This window comes from Lissotriton vulgaris, chromosome 8, assembly GCF_964263255.1.
Source record: "Lissotriton vulgaris chromosome 8, aLisVul1.2, whole genome shotgun sequence".
In the NCBI taxonomy this organism is placed as follows: Eukaryota; Metazoa; Chordata; class Amphibia; order Caudata; family Salamandridae; genus Lissotriton; species Lissotriton vulgaris.
The window spans coordinates 1,205,789,549-1,205,811,181 of NC_141696.1; positions in this window are offsets into that span (position 1 = coordinate 1,205,789,549).

The window sequence follows — 21,633 nt, forward strand, 5'->3', positions numbered from 1 at the left end:
TCTTTTTTTAAATTATGGGGACTCCTATTAATTGAAACCTTCCCAGAGTGACCCCATTTGTGGCATATCTGGTGTCGTGGCATTTTTGCCCCAGTACTCATGCTAATACTGTGCTTCTTCTGAAGTCTAGGTCTTTTAACTGACCACGAGACTAAGGGACTGGCTACAAGGTCTGGAGGGGGCGCTACAATCCCTGTCCTGGGACACATACATTAGGCAGTCGTAGAGTACTGTTTTTCAATGGGTAATACTAAACAGACCTTATGTCCTATGTAGGTGTGAGTTTTGTGTCTAACGGTCTCACTCAAGTAAACTTTTGCATAACTGTAATGGGCAAGTGCTGTGCTAACATCTCTCTGTGAGTGTGGCATACATGCTATATTTGTGGTGACTGGTACAGCCATACATAAAGCAAGTATGCAACAGCATTGACAGTAAAGACAGTGATAGTCTCATCTGACAGGTGAGATGCAATCCTGTGGATAGCCCTGAAGCATAGGGCAGTCATACTGGACAATCTCCACTTCCTGTTCCTGAGTATGTCAATGCTGAGGAAGAAGGAACTCCTTTGTAAGGAGTTGCTAGCTATGGGTCTGGAGGCCTCAGCAATATTTCCAGTGCAACAGATACTGTTCCATGATGGCAACAGATGTATTTCCTCACATGAAGATGCGATTATGGCATTTCTGCACAACATGGAAGGTGTACAAACTGATTATATTTTTTTCAGAGAAGCTTTGCCTAGTGAGTGGGTCTCCCCTTTCAAGGTATGAAGGGTGTACATGACCCATAGATGCTGGGATAGGGTGTTCTCTGTGTGGGAAAGCATGCATTGTGCTATTTTGAGACATGATGTATATCTCCCACTCCCACCCACTGCCCCATCTGGTGCTTTTCATAGATGGCAATTGACTTGTTTTGTTCTTGAAGGAGAAATATTACATTGTTCAATGTGATAATGGAGGCATATTAATGGACCTGTAACCACAAATGTAAATGACTGCCTGTGATTTTGAGCTGATATCTCCAATTATAACATGGTATGGTTGGTCTTGTGTCGTCTTAGAAAAAGCATTATGACTGGTGTGGTAAGAATCCCAATTTGTGAAGATATATTATGTTATGTTTCTTTGATTTGTGTAGCGCGCTAATCACTTGAGAGGGTATTGAGGTGCTTGGGCAGGTGTGTCTGAGTATAGTTGCCAAGGTGCTTATACAAAGAGTGCGGTATTAAGCCTCTTGTGGAACTCCAGAAGAGAGGAGGAGACTCTGATGTGTTGAGGGAGGTTGTTTGATGTCTTAAGTGCATTGTAGGACAATGAGTGACCTTCAGCTTTGCTTTTGCAGATGTAAGGAATGTGTATAAGTGACAGAGTGGTGGATCATAGGTGTCTGGTCGGTTGGTGAATGTGTATACGCCTGTTCAGATATTCTGATCCTGTGTTTATTAGGACTTTCTATGTGTGCATGAGAAGTTTGAATTGGCTACACGTGTGAAGGAGGAGCCAGTAAAGCTTCTTAAGGTACAGTGTGATGCGGGTGTGGTGTGGGAGGTTGTGTATGAATCTTGCAGTGGTGTTCTGGATGGTCTGGAGTCTTTGTAGGAGTTGTGTGGAGATTCCGGCATAGGGAGTGTTGCTGTAGTCCAGCCTACTGATGATGAATGCTTGTGTGATATTCATCTGGTGCTCAGAGGCAACCATTTAAAGATCTTATGCAGCATGCGTAGGATGTGGAAGCAGGTGGTGCACACTGCATTGACTTGAATTATCATGTTGAAGTTGATGTCTAAGATGATCCAGAGATTTCTTGTGAGATCTGTGTGTGTTGGTCTTAACTCCAACAGCCACGAGGTGAAGTCCTGTGAGGAGTTATTGTTGCCAAAAGAGCAGTCGTTGCATCTTGTCAGAGTTGAGCTTCAGTCAGTTGGTTCACATCCAATCTACTACCATGGTCATGCAGTTGGTGAAGTTGGTTCCTGGTTTTGGTTGTTTTTTCTGTCAGGGAGAGGATGAGTTAGGTGACATTGGCCTAGTGGATGGTGGGGGTGGTGATGTTTTGTGATAGGGTAATGTTGGCGAGTGGTGTCATGTAAATATTAAAAAGAGTGGGGATGAGGGATAATCCCTGTGGGACTCTGCATACAATTTTCTTGTTCTCTGATGTAAAGGGTGGGAACCTGATCCTTTGGGCTCTTTCTCCATTTGAGAGCTTATCCTTATATGCCAGTCTTGTGGAGTCTACAGATAGGATATTATGGGAGACAGTGTCGAAGGCATTGGAGCGTTCAAGCAGGACAAGTGCCGCTGTTTCTCCTCAGTCCAAGATGATTCGAATGTGGTTGGTCGCCGCGATGAGTGAGGTCTTGGTTGTAGTGCTTTCTGAATCCTGATTGACAGTTTTTGAATATCCATGATGATAACATGATATAGAATAAATTATGTTGTCTTTCTATCAAATGGTATGTCAGTTAATGTAAACCCAGAAAACGCATAGAAGCATTTATGATGAGGCACATCCTCTCTCTATTTCTGTGTCTATCATTGAAAACATTCAGTCATTTTAGTTTTTATTCTCTGACTACACACTTTCCCTCACATTTTCTAAGGAGGTCCAAGTCCAAGCCTTTTTTTCAAACCCAATATACTTCCCATTTATTTTTTGAGCTTGCACCCTATATACCTGTTGTTACACGTCAGTTGCAAGTAAGCTTTTACAACTTTAAAATGTGATATAGATTATACCCTACCTGTAAGCACGTGTTGGATATTACGTGGTTGCATTTAACCTTTTTAATTCATTCTCAGGTCTACCATGATAGGACTCTTCATACTATTAGAGAGTTGTGCAGCGGTATGTTTGAGATACAATTCCTTACTGAGATGAGTAAAAATAAAAAAACATGAATACAATGGAGGTGAAAGCGGAGGTAATCACTTTTCTAATAAGGTAATAGGGAATCAGTGTCCAACAGAAAGCTCTCTCATAAGCACTTTTTGAAGTCTGCAGTAGGCTTATAAAATACAATTTTAAACAGTGTGAAGGTCTCTGACAGTCGCATATGCATGCAAATAAGGGACTAGAATGCCTTCATAATATGATTGGATATTGACTAGGATATTTAGTTTCAAGCATGGTAATCTTACGAGTTCTTGAACTTTATTTTCCGAAATTGTCAGAAGATCCTCTTTGTTAGCACTGGAAGACAAAACAATGAGAATGTTTCTGTTATAAAAAGCGAGGTGAGCTCTGAATGAGGAATGTAATAATAGAAGCATCAACAAAGAAACAAAGTACAAGGAGAGTCTGCACACATCAATCTTAATTCATAAAACACGGACCAAGACAGAATGGCTACAGAGAAAGTGAGGTTAAGGAGCATGAAAAGCAAAAGAGACAGGATTGAAAGTTACTTACCCGCGGAATTATTTTTCTTTTGCTGGATACAAGATTTTCCTGCAGATTATACGTCTTAACTGCAGGCGAGGATTATGCTTTACTTACTTAGCTTTATTACATCATTTCACAAATAGCAGCAATTTTACGATCAACCAATCAGATATATAAAGTCCTTTCAGCCTGATTCATCATACTCCCGTTTTGCGAGGCCCTAATAGCGATTCATAGCGAATCGCTATTAAGGACTCGCAAAACGGGATTCATGTAGAAATTGCATGAAGAAATGCGATTCCTACATATTCCTTATTTGCGATTAGCAAATTGCTAATCGCAAATAAGGAATGGCTCGCCATTCATTCCTATGGGCCAAAAGGCCCATAGGAATGAATGGGGAGTATTCCTTATTAGCGATTAGCAATTTGCTAATCGCAAATAAGATAGCGATTTGAAGGGTCCCAGGGGTGTCCAAAGGACACCCTGTAGCACCCCTCAAATGAAATTTTACACAGGTGTTGCACACACACATGTCCAAAGGACATGTGTGTGTGTAACATGCAACTCAGAAAAATGCATTTAAATGCATTTTTCTGAGTTTTCGCAATTTACCACGAGGTCCGACCTCGCGGTAAATTGCGGCAAGAAATTGAGAATTCCCAAAATTAAATTGGATGTTGATTTGCATTTAAGGAATCTCAAATAGAGATTCCTTAAATGTCATTCCTCGCAAAATTGCGAGATCGCAATTAGCGATTTTTACATTTGGGATGCTGAATCCCAAATGCAAAAATCGCTCTCGCAAAGGGCCAGATTCTCAGAATCTGGCCCTTTGCGAGCGCTATTTTCTTTGATGAATCGGGCGGCTAGTCTTTGTTGAAGCTTCCTCTTTCTTCGCTGCTCAAAAGCCACAGATAATCCCCATGCTCCCTGCTCTCTCCTTCATGTGTATTGCTTGGTTTGACTTTGATGCCATTGTTTTTTTGGTGCCTGTCATCATTATCAGGTTTTGGGTATTGTGTATTGACAGGTTGCTGGAGTGCTATCTCACTACTTCTGCAGCCACAAATCCCTTTATTTACGGAAGGACCAAGAGCGTGGTGTGGTCCTCCGTTGGCTAGGAAGCGCTGCAGGGCTCACCCAGAGTGGATCTTGCACTGTGCAATATGCATTGTTCAACTTCCCTGAAGTAAGTATGGGGGCGCGCGCCATGGGAGCTGTCTGAGCCTTGTCCTGCAGCCTGGAGACAGATGGCTTGTGTTGAGGTCTGTATATATATTTCCCCAGTTGTTCTAAACACCCCAGGAGGTCTGTAATATTCCCATTTGATGCCCTGCGGAGTCTGTATTGAATTAAGCGGTTTGCAGGCCTTGGTGGGGATACGGCCCTAGGCTTATTCCACAGTAAACTACAGTGTGAGGAGTGTCCCCAGGTTTAGACTCTTGAATTGTGAGGCCATTTGACTCCACATATCCTTTACTGGGCTAACCAGTGCAACATTAGGCAGCATTGCTCTGTTTGGATATAGCTCTCAGGGCAAATTTAACGTAGATGTCATAAAGCACGGGACGCTCAAACTTTCTTGTGGGAGAGGTGAAGGAGCCACGGATCGTTGTTGCTGACCTGTGACCCTTACCCCCTTGGACACCGCAGCTTCTGCCACAGCTCGCCGCACCCCCTTCGCGGGTGCCGCATCGCGGGTGCCGCATCGCGGGTGCCGCATCGCGGGCTACAGCGAGGGGCCAGGCACTAAGGACTTCACTGGAGTCAGGAGGTGGCAAGGAGGAGGGCGTAACATCACCTGGACTACAGAGCCCAGGAGTCCCTGCAGCAGCCCAGGTGCGCACGGCCGCGCCTCCTGGGAGACAAGCCCCCCGCCCACAACCACCTACTTTAACGACCTTCTTGACGCACAGCGGGACGCGTGCGGGACGCCGAGGGAAGCCCGAGCAAAGGGCGGGCAGTCTGTGGCAGTCAGGGGCTGACAGAGGCTGGGCTGGGCCACGTCTCTTACATCCAGTGCCGAGCACAGGTAGGCCGTGTCTGACTCCCTAGAGTTTACCCCTAACCATGTCAACCCGGTCTGGCAAATTGCTCAGGAGTGAGGGCGAAAGGGGACTTGCTGGTGGGAGCCCAGTGATCGGAACAATGGACCGCTTTATCACCAGAGTGGCGGCAGTCATAGAAAAGGAGATTGCTATGTCCGAACGCCGTCTATCAGAGGTGAATGAATGAATGAATAAAATATTTAATAGAGCGCACGATGGCCAAGCGGCTTCCTGGCGCTAGGGACCTGATCAAGAACTCGGCAGAGGGGACCCAGGGGAGTTTAAGAGGGGAATGCCTGAAGAAAGAGGAAGGTTTTAAGGGCTTTGCGGAAGTGAGAGTAGATGGGAATGGAGCGAATAGAAAGAGGAAGGCTATTCCAGAACTGGGGGGCAAGGACTGAGAATCGGGTTCCCCCCGTTCTGGATTTGCGGAAGCGAGGGGTGTGAAGAAGAGAGAGGTCTATCTCCCTTCCAGACTCTCATCTTTGGGGGCTGTTGCACAGGCCTTGACACCGGCTTGTGAGCGGGACCAATCTGCCCCCCCTGTTGGTGACCCGGGCTGCACTATAGATCCACCCCAGTTGCTAGAAATAGGGCAAAACATAGACAGGTTGGAACATCTGGCCGCGCTTCTTCCTAGTGGCATTGAGGAAGAGGGTGGCCCAAGCACATCACCTCCACCTGCACCTCACACGCCCCTAAACAAAGCTACAACTCAGTCACCATTGCCAATATCGGCCACCCCCACCATAGTAATCCCAGATGGGGTGCCCTCTGTAACTGACGCAAGTAGGCAGAATAAAAGGGCTAAAAGTAAAAAGGCAGGTAACCATACTAAGGGCAGGCTGGTGAGACAGGCCGCGCTCTACAAACGAACAAGAAAGGCTTTTGCCAAGGAAATACGCAAAGGGCCTGTTCCCAGAGGATAAGGCTGAGGTGGAGGGGGATGCTGTGGTCTCTCACATGGGTTTAAATAACTGCCCACCCACTAGTAATGGTACTGATAATGTTCCCAAACATATCGATCCCATGATTATTGATACCATTTTGGAGAGGGTAAATAGCCTCTTGATGCCCTTGCTGACTCAGGTTAAGGGCCTGGGGGCTAGAATAGATAAACTAGAGCAATCAACCCTCGATGGGTTCTACTCACTTAAAACCACATTTAAACAGCTAAAAAGAGTGAGCGACAACCAGGACTTGGGACCAAAGGGGAGTGCGCCCCCAGTAGCTTCCTTACCACCTCAGGTAGATTCTAATCCTCCAAACAGGTCAAATAAGGCTGAAGCTAGTAGAGTGCAAGCCCTGGCACCTAAAATTCCTTCCCCACCTACAGCAGGGCCCCAACCCAAGGGAACGTCAACACCCATAGAAGTTGCCAAAACTACACCTAAGCCACCTCCACAAGGGCAGCCCCAGGCAAGTAGAGGTAAAGTAAAAGCTAGCCAAACACCTGGTTTACAAGATAAAGTCAAGGGAGCAGGGACAGGAATGGTCGCCAAAACTGCTCCCCAATCTATAGCCCCAGCTGTTACTACAGTGGCCCCTCGAAACCTCACACGGCGGATCCCCCCTGTAAACCTCCCACCAGATTGCCAACCTTTTGTCGCAGTTTTAGTAAATGTTCCCCCTCTGAAGGAAGGCCAGTTGGAGAACCACCAATCTCTTAAGAATAAGTGCATCCACTGGCTAAAGTCAAATAAGCCAATTCCTTCTGGCGTGGATGGGCTTATCCTAAGTGTTCGAAGAGTAGGGTGGGTAGGGCAGGGGAAAAAAACACAAGAGGGGGACTGTATAATAATAAACTTCCAAGACCCCAGAGTAGTGAGCTCCATCTGTAGTCCTTTAAAAAACATGGATTCAGCAGGGGTTAAAGTAGTGGACTTAACCTTTTTCTACCCAAGGCAAATTGCTATGTCGCCATGGGAGGGTCTTAGTACTCCTGGTTTTTGTCCAAACTGGGACACACGCTGGGTTGGGGGTCTTGGGGGCAATGGCCTGAACCCCCCTCGGGTGCCAGGGAGTTGTTGACTGGAGGAGGGCGACACGAGGGAAATTACAGTTGCAGTTGCAGATACTGCAACTGTTATTAGAATAGACCCAGTGGTAGTATCACCACCCCGAACAGCCTCACCCTCATCTGCAAGCTTCAGTGGGTTGATAGCCTCTCTGCCCATTTCTCTAGATTGTCATCTGCGAGTCCCTTCTGTGAGGTCTGCGGACAGTACTGTTCTCGCGACCAGCGACACACCAGCTGTGACGGACCTAGTTTTTAAGGTTTTCAGCTGGAATGTCGCAGGGATCGCAAGAAAGTTGGCCCTCCCAGACTGGACTGCCTTGGTTGATGAGCACTCCTTATGCATCTTCCAAGAGACCTGGAGTTTGGAGTCGGTACATAGGGTGGGATTCTCCTCCTACTCTGTGCCTGCTCTAACCTCGGAAACAGGGAGAGGACGCCCCTCGGGTGGCCTGCTCATATGGGTAGCAGCCTCCTTAGACTGCTGAATAGAGGAGGCACAGTCGGGCTGTCCGGATATCCAAAATATTATTTTAAGAGACCCAAGGGGTCGAATAATATTAAATGTTTATAATGTCTACGCCAGAGGGACTAAGGGCGGTAGGAAGTCCTCTGTACTATCTCTCCTAGAGACCCTTTTGAGTACAACCCCACACAAGTCATGTATCCTGGTCGCGGGTGATATGAACTGTACGTTCGAGCCCTTGGGCTCGGACGTTGCCCTAGACCAGGACAAGGAGGACATTAGGATAGGGATCCCTGTTCTAGAGATCCCACCCATTAGGAGATGGTCAGAGGTGGCGTTACAGCTATACTCACTAAGCCTTGAATTAAACCTAAGGGCAGTGAATGGATGGACAACTTCGGATAGGGGGGGGGCATACATATAACAGACCAGGACACACCTCTAGAATAGACTACATCTTATTAGATGTATGTCTCTGGAGCCAAGTGAGGGATATGGTTGTGGTCCCGACAATTGAAAGTGACCACAGCCCACTTTCCTTAACCATGGCCCAGTGGTGGTGTCTTCCTAAAAAGGGTCCCATTAACCCCGTAGTAGCTCCCCCTGATGAGTCTGTAGTCTCTCTCTGTGGAAGGCGCCTAAAATGGGCTAAACTGGTCCTCTCTGAGGAAAGGGTTGGAGAAATCTCATCCCTCTTAAATCAAGCAGTGTCAAATCTGGGGTTCACCTTGGAAGGGGTGGGTAGGGTGAGTGGGGTCTTTGTCTCTCTAGTAGAGGCTTTGACAAACGTGTTTACCATCCCTTCTAGCAAGTCAGGAAACAAAATGGGTAAAAAGCAAGGTAATGGTTGGTACACACAAACATGTAGGGCACGTAAAACAACTCTTGTAGAGGCAGTGAAGTATAAAACTCATAGCGATATACAGGAAGCAGGGAAGGCCTACAATAGATCCCTCAAAATTGCTAGGATGGAGTGGGAAGAGAAATTTTGGGAGGACCTACTCCATGCTAGCCAAAGTAAGGATTCAAGGGGCTTCTGGAACCTTGTAGGCTCCCGGAACAGGCCAGAGGAAACTATGAGACCCTGTAATATTCCCCCACAAAGCTGGGTAAAACACTTTGGGGCTTTATACCTCCCGCCAGATGGGGAACTAAATGTCAGGGTGACCTCCCCACTGGTATCCGAACCCCATACCTATAACCTCTTTACACCTTTAGAGATCGAAAAGGTAATTGGGTGGGTAGCCCCCCGCAAGGCAGCAGGCCCAGATGGCCTGCCGGGGGATCTCATGCGGGCATATCCAGTGGCGTGGGGAAGGGTTATTTCAGCTCTCCTTAATGACATTATGATGGGAGGGCCAGTGCCCGATTCCTGGAAGGGGGCGGTGGTGGTCCCGATCTATAAAAAAGGATGCAGAGAAATCCCGGGGAACTACCGCCCCATAACCCTGATAGACTCCACCCAAAAGATAGCAGGAAAAGCTATACTTGGTAGGATTCTCCATTGGGTGGAGGAAAATAAAATATTATCAGACTTCAAGGCAGGCTTTCAGGCAGGAATGGGGACGATAGAGCAGGTGTTTAGGTTGGCACTTCTTGGGTGGAAGGTGGTGGAGCTAGGCAAGGGCAGTCTATACCTGGCTTTCATAGATCTGAGGACTGCCTTTGACCTAGTCACCCGGGAGGAGCTATGGAGGGTGCTTTATGGGTTGGGACTGCCTCCTTACATCTTGTCCCTCCTTATTAGCCTTCACGCCCACACCTTTGCTCAGGTCCGCTGGGGAAGAAATGGAGAGCTAACAGAGAAAATACCAGTGTCTAGGGGTGTGAGACAGGGATGCGTTCTGGCGCCCACCCTTTTCTCATTATATGTGAATGGGGTGGTGGACTATCTTCAGCAAGAACCAGCCGACGCCCCCTGTCTCGGAGGAGTGCGGATCCCCACCCTGCTTTTTGCGGACGACACGCTCTTGATATCTAAGACTCCGCAAGGCCGCCAGAAACTGCTAACCCGTTTCCAGAACTTCTGAGTTGCAAAGGGCCTAGTAATCAACGTGGACAAAACTAAGTTTTTAGTCCTAAATCCTCCAAGGAAACTGGGCCGCCCTCCTATTCTCAATTCTGTTGCCTTGGAGAAAGTATCTGAATTTGACTACCTCGGAATTCGGATCACGGATAGCATGAACTGGTCACCTCACATTGCTAAGATGGTCCTCAACCAAAAGAGAGTAGGAGGTGCCCTCCTGAGGGAATTCCGGGCATCACAGAGGAGGTCGCTTACACCAGTAATTGAAATCTACAAGGCTAAGGTAGTAACATCAGCCTTGTACGGGGCCGAACTGTGGGGGCATTGCTGTCTGGACTCCTTGGCAACAGTAGAGAGCAAGCTCTTGAAATCTTTAATCGCCATCCCTCCGAGCACTCCAACCGTACCCGTGCTGCTGGACACAGGTTGTAGGAACATTAAAGACCAAGCCCGGCTTCGCCCACTCCTTTTATGGACACGCATCTGGAGGGGTGAAGAGTTAAAATCGTATGCTGAAGGGTTGGCGAAGATAATGAGCTTGGGCGGTTGGGCAAAAATTAAAAGGCTGAGAGACTCCAAAAAACTCTTGGAGGAAATTGGACTGGGGGATTGTTGGTTCTCAAGATCGGCTCCACCAAAAGAGGTTCTGAAGAGACATTACTGGAATTGGGTTGCGGAACAGCTAGTTACAAACTCTGAACATTGTAAATCCACAGCTGCCTTTTTAACAGTAAAAGATGCAGTAGTCTACAAGCCTTATTTGGACCTAATTACTCTACCAGTCGACCGAGCACTGTATTTTAAATTTAGAGTGGGCTCCCTACCAGTTGGGGCTCTGGTGTCTAAGTGGAAATCAGGTGCTCACACGTCCCCTTTTTGTGCATGTTGTCCTACTAGGATAGAGTCCATTACGCATATCCTATTTGAATGTCCGGACTATGCAAATCCCAGACGTTTTTGGCTTAAACCCCTTTGCCGCAATATGGGCACACGTAGTTATCTAGTAGCCCTGCGCATTCTAATGACGGACACTTCCCTCCCAATCGTTTGTGGTATAGCCAAATTTTTAAAACAGTTTTGGTTGATTCGATGCAAGAGACTGTCAATAGCGGTTTAATCCACTTTTAGCTAATTTATTCTGGCATTACATGTCTTTTATCTTTTTTTAAAAATGTGCATTTAATATTGCTTTTTTAAATAATGTCTTTTGTAGTTTTGTAAATGGCTGTATTTTGTGTACGCTTACAAGATATCTTGCATATCGAATAAAAGCTCAATCAATCAAACTTATAGGGAGGAGGAGACCTGGTCCTTCAGCCCCTGGGATGCTGATATTTATGAGCTAGTAGATGCCTCTAGTTCAGTTCATTAAGTCTTTATTTCGAATAAAATTCATAAAAGACAGCATACATAAAAACATTTTCAACATTTTTAACATTTTACAAAGAAACCCCAGAAATATAAAAGAATTTAACTCAATCAATATACAGACATTGCCTAGTAATTAAGTTAATTTAAAAGGGGTTACGATTTCTTTGCACGAATCAGCCACATCCACCCCAAGAATTTGGCAACACAAATCACAGATTTTTCGATACGTAAGTCGCGTAGTTTCAACAGGGCTACTCGATTCCCCCCACATTTTAAGGTTTTACAAATAGGTTTCAACCATTTTAGTCGAGGCAATCGATATGCTGGGCATGCAAAAAACAGATGACCGATAATTTCGACCTGGTCATGGCAAAAAGGGCATTTATTGCTTGTATTCTTTGCCCACTTTGCAGTAAAGGAGTTGATCGGCAAAGTACCCACCCGAAACTGATGATACAGCTTACGGTCGAGGGTTTTGAATATCAAGTCCCAATAGGGCTCAAGGGACGGTGTTATCTTGTGTGTTAAGGACAGTCCCGTTAGGCTATTTTCTGACGAAAGAGAGACCAGTGCAGATTTCTTTGCAGCCCAGAATTGCTCTTTAAACTCCACTTTAGATGGGAACCTAGAACATTCAGGATGTAGCCATAATTCGGGGAGACCCATGGAATACAATATTTGTTTAACCTCCCGCAGCCATGGGATTTTGTAAGCACCCCACAATGATCTAACCTCGTCCAATTCGTGAGCGAAGAGACCAAGCTCTTGGGTCGTCCAGAGGCGACGCCAGAGAGCTGCGAGACGATACTGTGCCATCTCATTCAGCGGTCTACAACCTAAATCTAAAAGCAATTGTTTTATAGGTGACGATTGTGGAAGCCCCACTAAGTTCTGCAAAAACCTGTTCTGGGCTGTGGTAATGCTGACAAGTCTTTATAACCCCAAATGTCCGCTCCATACAGGGTAGCTGCATTGACCTTGGCCTCATAGATTTTTATAGCTGGTGTGATGCGTTTGGTTAAGGTTTTTTTTTGTTCCTTCAGCAAGCATCCTGTAAGGCGAACAAATTTAAGAATTAAAACCTCCAACTGAGGGTTCCAAGTAAGTTGGTGGTCAAGGGTCACGCCCAAATATGTCATGACTTTGACCTGTTCGATTGGGACACCATCTAATAAAAACGAGATTTTAATTGGTTTATTTTTATTAAAGATCATAAATTTGGTTTTATCGGCATTAATCTGTAGGTCATTATTTGTGCAAAAATTCAGCAAATCTATTTAGAGCTGCTTGTAAGCCGCTCCGAGTTTTGGAAAGGAGCAGGGTGTCGTCGGCGAATATTAACATGGGATATTTTGAACCCCCCAGTGTGGGTGCATCAGTTTGTATATCGCTAAAGAATGCAACCACCCGGTTGATAAACAGGAGAAACAGGGTAGGGGCCAGCACGCAACCCTGTCGCACCCCTCGTTCGACCGGGAAGCTAGCGGTCACCTGACCCTGTTTCCCCCATCTTACTCGGGTAAAGTTATCCTCATGTAGGCGCCTGACCAGCTCTAAAAGGTCAGGTGGAAGGCCCATGAGTCTAAGAGCTTCCCATAGCTTTGCCCTGGGAACCAGGTCGAATGCCGACCTAAGATCAACAAAGGCGGCGTAGATGACACCACCGCCCAAGAGAACCACCTTCCAATACAGCATGGTAAGACGAAACACCTGATCTAGGGTGCTGGTGCCTGATCTAAACCCTGCCTGCATGGGGGAGAGTATTTTATTCTGCTCAATCCACCCCTGTATTCTAGCCAGGGCAATTCTTGATACCACTTTTTGTATAGTATCGATCAGGCTAATGGGGCGATAGTTTTTCGGTGAAGATCGATCCCCTTTCTTATAAACTGGAAGTATCTCAGCCCCTTTCCAGGATTGTGGTACCCTTGCCCCTGCTGCAATAGAATTTGCTAAAGTTGTTATATAAGGGACCCACAGATCTAAATTCAATTTAAAAAGGTCCGCTGGTACAGCATCTATACCTGGGGCTTTCCCAGACTGAATAGAACCCAGGGCAAATTCGGTGTCTGAGGTACAGAAAGTAAGCCTATCCCCATAAGATACTGATGTAATCCCCGCTAAGGGTTCACTTGCCAACTGGACAATATTAGGATCTTTAAATTGAGCGCAGAAAAATTCCACCCAATCTGCAGCGGAAACATAATTTTCAGGGGTTAGAGAGTCCGAGTCCCTGCCCCATCCGACTAACTCCCAAAATTTTATTTGGTTGGACGATTCGCAGGCTTTGAGAAGATCAAGCCAGTACGAATCATCCCATTCCCTCTTTGCTTCCCAAATAATGCGTTTGTAAGCCTGTCTCGCTTTCCTGATGTCTGGAGTGTTTCTAGATTTACCAGCAGCAATTAGAATGCTGTGGGCTTCTCTGCAATTTTTATTATACCAACCTTTGAGTTGTTTAACTTTCTGTTTTCTACATGGCCTAGTGAGAAGTTCCCTAATAGCCGCAAAGCATGTCTCATGGAGATCAACAGTAATGGACTTTACCCTACCATTAGGAGATAATGCAGTCATCCTATCTCTAGTGTCTAGGACCAGTTCCTCTATTTGACAGACAAGCTCTTGAGCAGCTATGACCCTTGACCATTTGACCCGTCTTCTGTTGTCACACAGGACCAGGTCTGATGTAATACAAGCTGTTTCCGTCTGGGGGAGCCCTAGACCAGGGACCCTGAGTCCAAGTGAGAGTGGGTTATGATCACTCTCTGGTCTGGTCTCTATTGACATATCAATTACATTAGACCAGGATTCTATGTTGACCAATATGTAGTCGATGCGACTTGCACTAGACCCATTGTCAAAGGTTGGTTTCCCCGCCTTGTCAGACAAACTACGGCCATTCACTGCCAGGAGCCCCCATTCCAGACAGAGCCCAAGCCAGTGAAGGGCAGCCTCCCTACCCCTGACACCCTTAGTTATTGCTAGCGGAGGGATATTCCAGGTGGTATCTTCATCCATCCCTACATCCTCAGCAAGACTCAGGATGGGTTCAAATGAGCAGTTCAGGTCACCAGCCACTAAAATAAGCTGATCACTTTTATACTCATTTAGGAGATCTTCCAAGTCATTAAGGATAGGTTGCTTCCTACCACCCTGACAACCTCGGGCATAGATGTTAATTAGAACAATATCCTTACAGTTTTCCTTACTTAGGGATATACAAAGGAGATCAGCATTCTCCACCAGGATTTCCCTGACACTGAAACCTAGTGAGTTTTTTATCCATATGGTAAGACCACCCGAAGCCCTACCCCTGGGGCCCTGTGTTGCTGGTTTATAAAAATTTAGGAATCCTACTCTAAACAGGGGATCGACTGACCACGTTTCCTGGAAAACGACGATGTCATGTGTAGTAATATAATCTACCCAATCGTCGTTGTCCAGGCGACCCCTTAAACCTGCTATATTCCATGAGGCCACCTTAAATTCATTAGCTGGATTACTAGGGCTGGAGGTCTCAAGTTGTCCCAGAACTCCTAACTCAGCCGGGATTGGATTATAAACATTGTCCAGTGTTATTTGTGGGCCTGATTGTGACATAGAACATGCCATACTGGGTGCTGACAGGGTGGACGGAGTAGGATCTACTGGTTGTTTTGAAGCATCCACCCCCCGAGTCAGTCAACCTCATCCAAACAACCAAACATATTTGAAGTAGGAACCCCTTTCCACCAGACATTCTGGTTATGCCCGCCATTCCCACGTCCTCTCTGCCTGGGTTTTTGGATAGTCGTCCAAGATCCTTCCATTCCAAACTGTCGTCGAGGAGGATAGAAAAAGGTGAGAGGTCTAACAACGACTGAGTGTTCATCTTCGCAAGGGGCCCATGAACAAAGATGTTGTGCTGTATGGGGGTCAGCAAATGACACCACTATGCAGTCACCAGTGATGGTTTTATGAGTGGGTCCAACCCATGGTACTCTTCGCACCATTAGTACCCGACTTCTTTGGTGGTTAGGGAGCTGTCTGCTCGTGTTAAGCCAATGAATGACCTTATTTTTAAGAGACCAATGATTCTCTTTAGTTTGTGGGTCAAGAATAGGTACACCAGCTAATACAATGACATATGGACTAGCCTCCGGTGGTAAGTCAATATACCCACCACGAAAGTTCGGTCGGCTAGATTCAAAAGATGGCAAGTTTTTGTTTGTCAATAGATTAGGCTGCTGTACGACAGCTTGTGGCCTGGGTTTAGAAGGTACCGCATTCTGACTTGGACAAGATTGTGTCCTAGTATTAGATGGTGCTGCATTGTTTGTGGGGCAAGCTTGTGTCCTGGGTTTGGATGGTACTAGATCCTGGGACGGGAGACAAGCGCTAAGATTTGAAATAGTAGTAGCGTTGTCTCCGACTTTCCTGCGGGGTTTTGGTACAGGTTTAGGTCTTGGAGGTAAAGGGGCTGCGGGTTCTGACTCTTGTGCCTGGGAAGTGAAACCCTCACCCTGGGAACACCTAGCTTCCATTTGCTTAAGACTAAGGCTAGCCTGCGTGACTATAGTCCTGTCCATTTCTAACAAATGGTTTTCCATTCGGGAGAGTCTAAGTTCCAGGGGGGTAAGTAACTTTTTAAGTGTGTCCCATACAGTTTTTAGAAATTCCTCATCCCCCCTCCTATCCCCCTCTACCACACTCAATCCACCCTCTATTGACCCTTCCTTGCTCTTGTCGGGGAGAATTACCACCGGGGGATCAAACACAACACCGCTTGAGGCATGGATGGTGTCACCGCCTAATAAAGCAGTGTTGGTTTTAGCATTTTCTTCCCCTACCCCAAATGTGCCCAGTGGCCGTCTACTATTAAAAAACTGAGATCTCGCAATTTTAGCCTTTTTGCGAGCAAAAGTAGACCTAGCAAGGCTTTTCTTTTGCTGTAGGGCATCCTTTTTAGCATTAGCTGCAATCTTGGGCATAACAATTTTTACTGGGGAGCTTATACCGACCGCAAGAGTAGGTGGTGCAAGCTCCTCCAAAGGTGGTAATATAGATTCCTTAACTTGCTCGGATGGGGATATGGTTGGGGGGTTGTGTATATCAACCATTGTAAGCAAGGAACGAGGGCCAGTTGTACGATCTGGGGTTAGCGCTAGGGCAAGGTTACCTAAAGATGATTTCTTAGAAGAAGCCATATTAAGAGAAAGTTTACGCGCAGCATCTAATTCTAGGGAAGCCCTATGTTGCATTTTGTTGATTTCCGCATCAATGGCCAGATTGGGCTTTGTGAGGAAATCATCCAGGGTCCCACTTGGTTTGTTAAGGCCCTTGGCAGTTTTACTGCGACTACCCCGTGTACACATAATGGAAAATAACGAGGAGCAGTGACACAAGTGAAAATTATCGCATTTGTTAACAGTTCAACCAAGGGGAATGGCCCAGCCCAGACCTCTTTGACCTCGAACGGCCTCAAACGGCCCGCTCTTAGCCCGGTCTTCGCCCGAGCTGCGTCTCGAGCTGCATCCCGAGCTGCGTCCCGCGCTGCTGGAGTCCGAGGGTGTAATATAGGGGGGGGGGGCGTTAGGCGGGGGCGGGCCGGCAGGGAGAGCGGACCGGATGCTGGTACACGGTCTGGCAGGGACTCTTGGTCCTTGGAGTCCCTGCACGCTCGCAGCCCCGCCGAGCCTCTCACCAAACTCCGCCTGCAGAACCTCCCCTTCTGATGTTCCACGCACCTGGGCGATGCCGCACCCGCCAAGCGGGTGCGGCGAGGTGTGGGTGTGGTCCGCTGGTATCCCGCTGCCTGCTCGCTATAGAGTCCGCAGTGCCTCTGTCAAAAGAACTGTGTCATATGGCAGCTCTGGAGGTTATGGCTCCCCTGGAAGAGTGCTTCTCAAGGCAAATAACACAGGAATGTGAAATAGCGTCCCGTGCACACGATACACTGAATGGTTTTCTAGTGAAAACCTAAAGTCACCAAAGTTGTTCAAATGAGATTCAAGAATCCGTTGTATATACCCGGATGAGGAAAATTACTACTGCACAGATCCGTGCTAGCTTTCAACACTGATAGAGTTGTATTACAAGACACATCTGTCCTGCAACAAACTTTTAATCATAAGCAGCATCCCTGTTTATCCTACACACCATGATCTCCAATTAAGACATAAATTCGACCGCATCAATCATCTAGAGCGTTCCAGCCCTGATGAGTCACAGCCGTTACACGGTGTGACGAAAGACGTGTCGGCAATTTACTTTATTACAACAAAAAAAATCTTGGATATACTGATCAAACTCCGCGCTATTAAACATCCATACCTATATACAACAGATTCTTGAATCTCATTTGAACAACTTTGGTGACTTTAGGTTTTCACTAGAAAACCATTCAGTGTATCGTGTGCACAGGACGCTATTTCTAATTTTGTGGAATAGGAGACACGTCTCCTTACCTTAGCAGGGGCTGGTTTTCCGTTGGGTTTGTTCCCCTGACCCGAATGCACTGGACTTAACTCATCAGCCACGACCTACACTAAAGGAACACGCTGAGCGCCACTCCTTCCTAAAACCTATTCAAACCCATTATCCCCCTTTGCAACACAGGAATGTGCCAAAGTCCCAGAATAGATATCACAGCTTTGGGAACCCCGGTGACACCAATCCCTCCTCGGGTTCAACATGTTCCTCTACCCCAAAACAGATGTTCTGTACCCAAGGTGGGAAAATACTGATTAAGCATATCATCAACTAGGTTGGTGGGTGAGGGTTATTTTAACAAAACCCAAGGGTTCCTTTTCCTTAAGGATTAAGAGACTTTAAAAGCGCCTAAGTTAAGCTGGTAGCAAGTTTGTTCTTTATGTTTTGAAGTTATATAGTGCAGGGAAGATGGACAAACTTCCCCTTTTACTAATTCTCCTGAATAGGCAAACTGATCTGAGGATTAATGGCCATGCTCAGTAGCTTGGGATACCGAAATCAACACACGCAGTCTGGAGCCACAAGGATGACTTGGGTCTGTCGTCCTTGATCTTCTTGAGAACTACAGAAGGCCTGAGCTCCACTTAAGATAAAAAGTGCCTCTGAGAACGCTGCCATGGAAACTTCAGCATGCAAAAAGTGATGACATTGCGCATTCTCAGCAGAGGCACACATATCTAACCAAGGTTCCCCCCTCTACTCAAAGAGACCATGTGCTACCTCCGGGTGGAGACACCATTCATGATCTGCTAGGCCTCGGAGGCTGAGTTTGTCTGCTTTGGCATTCAAAGAGCCCTTCAGGTGTTGAACCACCAGGCAAATACAATGCTGTTCAAAACATGTCCAGAGATGTAGGGCCTCTTGAGAAAGAATTCGCAATGGTGTTGTTATCAAACACCTACACTATCTTTCTCTTGATGGAGGGCAGAAAGACTTTCAATGCCAGTATGATCGCACCGAGCTCCAGCATGTTGATGTGGATTCTGGATTCCTCAGGAGACCAGAGTCCTCTGATCTTCACCTCTCCCAGATGGCCACCCCATCTCAGGATTGACGTCACTGTCACATCTGGCTATGGAAGGGAGAGGGGCTTGCCTCTGACCCAATTACAGTTTGTTAGCCACCACTCCAGATCTTTTGCAGTTTCCTCTGAGATAGGGACAGCCTCGGAGAGATTCCCCTGATGCTGCACCCTCTGAAACTTCAGGTTCCACTGCAGAGCCTGCATATGCCATCAGGCATAAATCACCAGCAGGAAGCAGGAGTCCATAAGGCCCAGCAGCCTCCGAGTGAGTCTCACTGAAACCCAGGATAGAGGCAGGACCATTGGTATCATAGCCAGAATATCCTGGACTTGATGCTCAAGATGATAAGCCCGAAACTGCACTGTGTCCAGAACAGCTATTATGAAAGGGAGAGGGAGTCACATGTGATTTTGGCATGTTTATAGTGGATATCAGTGAGTGCAGGAGGTTCACTGTTGTCTGGAGGGGTGAAACGCCAGACTTGGGTAAGCCTGCCTACATCAGCCAGTCATCAAGATAGGGGAAAACTGCCACCCCTGATCTCCACAGAGGAGCTGCAACCAACTGCATCACCTTGATGAACAACCAAGGGGCACTGGCAAGGGCAAAGGGGAGCACAGTGAACTGAAAATGCTTTGTGACCTCCTATAACCGCAGATAGCACTGGTGGGAAGGCAGGATGGGAGTGTGAAGGCATTCTGCAAGTCCAACGCTGCAACCCAGTCTCCTGGGTCCAGGGTAGATAAGACCTGAGCAAACACAAGCATGTTTAATTTTCCCTTCTTGAAGAGGAGATTGAGGGCTCGCTGATCTACAATAGGACGATGGCCTTTGTCCTCTTTGTAAACCAGAAAGTAGCGGGATTAGCAACCACAGCCTACATCTGGTACATGAAGGGCATGAGCCCCTTGCAGAGAAGAGGCAGATTATCCTCCGTCAGCCACTCTTGAGATGGTGGCATGGGGTGAGGGGTACTATCGAAGAAGAGGGAGTAGCCCAGCAATGTGGCTTTCTATAAAAGGGATGGGGTGGAAATCACACACCCCAGAAAACAAGCAGACAGAAAAAAACACTACCAACTGAACGGTGACGATCAGGCAGTTGAGAGACAATTGAAAAGAAAACAGCGGGGAGAAACAAGCCTGCTAGAATATAGAAATAATGACTGCTATGGAGGACTGTAAAAAGAAAGGGATGTGTTCAATAAGGACAACACAGGGGAGGCCTATTCAGATAACCAATACTCATTTTAAAAGAAAGAATAGCACACCTGGAATGGACCTGGCTGAAACATCAGACATAAAACAAAGAAAATAGTATGGAAGGGTCAACACCACACGTGAAGGTCCAACCAAGAAACAGTGTAAAGAACTGGAGTAACAAATGGATTGGCCGTGCCTACAGTCCAACAAGCATGGAGGACAGAAGCATCATCAGCTTCACACAAGGCAAAAGTAGATTAAAACAGGCCTTACAGAGGCAAAGAAGAGGAAGGGCCGGCCAAGTCGCCCAAACATGCCAAGTTACGGGCAAGGTACGTTCGCAAGGAATGTAAGGGAAATGAGAGGGCTCATCTTGCCTGTGTATAGCAAGAAGTAGAACAAACATTGGTATGCCTGAAGAGAGAAGGAAGGAATACCACCTAGGTCAGGACAAGAAAATGCACCCTGGGCCAGCAACAATGCCCCTTAACTTGCACCCACTAGGAAAGTAGGGCACCAGGTAGAGAGGAAAGAAAGAACCCCCTGGCAAGTGTGGAGAAACACGCAACAATGGGAGGGCAAGAAGAAGCACCATTGCCAAACTTGCACCTGTGCATCACGGAGTCCTCTATAAGGGGTACTGTGGTGTCATAAACATATGGAGGAATACCTGTGAGGCATACAGACAAAGAACCCTGTAGGAGAGAGAACAAGGCAACAGAACATCCACACTGTTAGACCTGACATCATTGGCATGAGTCTCTCCTCCATTTTTTCTGTTTGCCTCCACTGTTTTTCGATGTTTTGCTGGTATATGCTTTGGGCGTGGTGTCACTGCTGATCAGTGCCATAGCGCAAGTGCTCCCTATGTTAAATTGATGTATCTAGTGTATCCATGTTTGGCTTATTTGGTTTACTGTCAGTCCCTAGTTTAGTGCACCAGGAGTGCCAGGGCTTGTAAATACAAATGCCGCTCGTGGGCTTGCAGCACGTGTTGTGCCACCCACAGGAGCGGCCTCGTAAAAGAATGTCTACGGGTCGGTCATTGCGAGACCCACGTGCAGCCTAGTGCTGTCACGCAGGCTGCGCAAGTATACCTACTTGCCAGCCCCTCAAACCTTCCCTTGACTTCATGTTAGTCACCCCTATAGTAGGCCCACTGGCAGGGTACATTGTAAGTATAAGGTAGGACACGCCTGACCAAGTTGGCATGACCTAATAGTGAATTACAGCCATCTTCGTTCTTCACTATTGCGAGGTAGCCTGCTCTCCATTAGTTAGAATGGGCCGCCGGGATTATTAACGCTATGGTCCTAGCTGGCTCGGGGAGCATGGTGCAATGTCGAGTTTGGTATCCCTGAACTCGGGGTTTAATTGTGCATCCGTTGGTGTGGATGGTTTTTGGACTCTGGGTTTGAGAATAGCACTTTTAGAAAGTGTCTATTTTCTTGTCTAACCATATCTGGTTTCTGCTGGTCTTGCGTGTGTGTGACAGGAGCTGGGTGGCTCCACAGGTCTGGATGAGTCAGTGTGGGATGAGTGGGACATTTGCGTTGAGAGTAGGGGGAGAGTAGTTGTTGATAGCCTGCCCTGCCTGACACAATGCTGGCTCCA